Raw genomic sequence first — 3,559 nt, 5'->3', positions numbered from 1 at the left:
GGCGCGGGGTTGGGCGGCGTTGACGCGGCGGCGATGCACAAGGGCGGCGGCGCGGGTGAGAGGCGCGGGGTGAGGCGCGGCTTGGGTGGTGCGGCGGCGCGGCGTGGGTGTGGCGGCGCGGCGTGGGGCGGCGGAGAGGAGAGGAGAGGTGTTGGTTTGATGTGTTTAGAGGGGGGGGGTGCTTGGGTATTTATATTGGGGAGGGGAGGGTTTTGCTTGGGGTAGGGGACAAGAAATAGACTAGGATTAGGAAACAAAAGGAAAAGATCTAGAAATAGATACGGAATAAACGAACATAGGACAAGAGTCCTACTAAAACTAGGAAAGCAAGAAGCGGCGGCTCCCTGGTGCACGCGCGCTATGGCCTCTTGGCCGGCCGGCGGCTAGTGGCTTGGGCCTTTGGCCCAAGGCGCTGCGGATTTTTTTTTAAACGGTCTCGCGCGCAGAAAAATAAATAAAAGAAAATCTAAACGAACTCCAAAATTAATAAAGTAAATTTTCCCCGACTCCTAAAAATGAGCCGAACAAAATGAACTTTTCTCCGGACCTAAAAAGTAAATTTTGAAAACGCACAATTTTCCCTATCCGAATAAAATGCAAATAAAACTCCGGCAAACAAAATTTGATCTATTTTATTAAATCTTCATTTTCCTAAATTTGGGAAAGTCATATTATTCCCTCTCTTATATTTTTTTTGATAACGGAAAAATTATTGAAGACAAAATAAATAAATCAAATGACCCTCTTTTCAATTCGAGAAAACTCTCAAATATGAAAATAACGAAATCTCCAACTCTCTCCAAGGGTCCTTGAGTTGCGTGAAATTTCTAGGATCGACCAAAATGCAAGAAAATAAAATATGCATGATGATCTATTCCAAATTGAAAATAAATTCAAAGGGGCTTTGAATTTAATTCTTTGAAACTCCCAACTCATATTTCATATAATTTGAAGAAGTCATTTTATCTTCTCTCGTGAAAATCATTGAGTCGCATAAAGTTTCAGAATTGGGATATTTCCAAATGAAATTCAAATATTCTCAACACCCCTTGTCATTTAAATAAATGGAAGAAGTCATGTCATCTTCTCTCCGGGGTTTTGTGATGAAAAGAATTTGAATTCACGAAGATCAGAAAACCAATATGATAGTTTGGGAAAGTCCTTTTATTCCCTCTCATTTAACTTTCAAAAAGTTTCGAATTCACTCACTTTCAGTCAATCAATCAAGCAATCAATCTATCTATTTGTTTATAACATTCCAAAATTTAGAATTTTGGAATGTTACAGGATCGCTGGAGCTTGCACATTTTGTTAGCACCTTTAGGATTGACAAAACCTTCTGGTTGTATCATATAAAACTCTTCTTTAATAAATCCATTAAGGAATGCAGTTTTGTTTATCCATTTGCCGGATTTCATAAAATGCGGCAATTGCTAACATGATTCGGACAGACTTAAGCATAGATACGAGTGAGAAACTCCCATCGTAGTCAACACCTTGAACTTGTCAAAAACCTTTTTGCGACAATTCTAGCTTTGTAGATAGTAACACTACTATCAACGTCCGTCTTCTTCTTGAAGATCCATTTAATCTCAATGACTCGCCGATCTTTGGGCAAGTCAATCAAAGTCCATACTTTGTTCTTATACATGGATCTCATCTCAGATTTCATGGCCTCAAGCCATTTTGTGGAATCTGGGCTCATCATCGCTTCCTCATAGTTCGTAGGTTCGCCATGGTCAAGTAACATGACCTCCAGAACATGATTACCGTACCACTCTAGTGCGGATCTCACTCTAGTTTACCTACGAGGTTCGGTAGTAACTTGATCTGAAGTTACATGATCATCATCATTAGCTTCCTCACTAATTGGTGTAGGAGTCACAGAAACATATTTCTGTGATGAACTACTTTCCAATAAGGGAGCAGGTAGTGTTACCTCATCAAGTTCTACTTTCCTCCCACTCACTTCTTTCGAGAGAAACTCCTTCTCTAGAAAGGATCCATTCTCAGCAATGAATAACTTGCCTTTAGATCTGTGATAGAAGGTGTACCCAACATTTTCTTTTGGGTATCCTATGAAGACGCACTTCTCCGATTTGGGTTTGAGCTTATCAGGTTGAAACTTTTCCACATAAGCATTGCAACCTCAAACTTTAAGAAATGACAACTTTGGTTTCTTGCCAAACCACAGTTCATACGATGTCGCCTCAACGGATTTAGATGGTGCCCTTTTTAACGTGAATGCAGCTGTCTCTAATGCATAACCCCAAAACTATAGTGATTAATCGGTAAGAAACATCATAGACTACACTATATCCAATAATAGTATGGTTTTGACGTTCGGACACACCATTACACTGTGGTGTTCCAGGTGGCATGAGTAGTGAAACTATTTCACATTATTTTAACCGAAGGCCAAACTCGTAACTCAAATATTTTACTTCTGCGATCATATCGTAGAAACTTCTATTTTTGTTATGATGATTCTCCAATTCACTCTAAAATTCCTTGAACTTTTCAAATGTTTCAGACTTGTGTTTCATCAAGTAGATATACGCATATCTGCTCAAATCATCTGTGAAGATCAGAAAATAATGATACCTGCCGCGAGCCTCAATATTCATCGAACCACATACATCAGTATGTATGATTTCCAACAAATATGTTGCTCGCTCCATTGTTCCGGAGAACGGAGTCTTAGTCATCTTGCCCATGAGGCATGGTTCTCAAGCATCAACTGATTCATAATCAAGTGATTCCAAAAGCCCATCAGCATGGAGTTTCTTCACGTGCTCCAAATCAACTAAACCATGTCCGATCATCACGTGAGATGGAGTAGTTTCAATGGTGAACATCACTATGTTGATCATATCTACTATATGATTCATGCTCGACCTTTCGGTCTCCGTGTTCCGAGGCCATATCTGTATATGCTTGGCTCGTCAAGTATAACCTGAGTATTCTGCGTGTGCAACTATTTTGCACCCGTTATATTTGAATGTAGAGCCTATCACACCCGATCATCACGTGGTGTCTTAGCACGAAGAACTTTCGCAACGATGCATACTCAGGGAGAACACTTCTTGATAATTAGTGAGAGATCATCTTAAAATGCTACCGCCAAACTAAGAAAAACAAGATGTATAAAAGATAAACATCATATGCAATCAAAATATGTGACATGATATGGCCATCATTATCTTGCGCCTTTGATCTCCATCTCCAAAGTACTGTCATGATCTCTATCGTCACTGGCATGACACCATGATCTCCATCATCTTGATCTATATCAATGTGTCGTCACATGGTCGTCTCGCCAACAATTTCTCTTGCAACTATTGCTATCGCATAGCGATAAAGTAAAGCAATTATTGGGCGCTTGCATCTTATGAAATAGAGAGACAACAATAAGGATTTTGCCAGTTGCCGATAACTTCAACAAAACATGATCATCTCATACAACAACTTATATCTCATCACGTCTTGACCATATCACATCACAACATGCCCTGCAAAAACAAGTTAGACGTCCTCTACTTTGTTGTTGCAAGTTTTA

Source organism: Triticum dicoccoides, chromosome 5A (assembly GCF_002162155.2).
Source record: "Triticum dicoccoides isolate Atlit2015 ecotype Zavitan chromosome 5A, WEW_v2.0, whole genome shotgun sequence".
Classification (NCBI taxonomy): domain Eukaryota; kingdom Viridiplantae; phylum Streptophyta; class Magnoliopsida; order Poales; family Poaceae; genus Triticum; species Triticum dicoccoides.
This window is presented reverse-complemented; position numbering follows the sequence as displayed.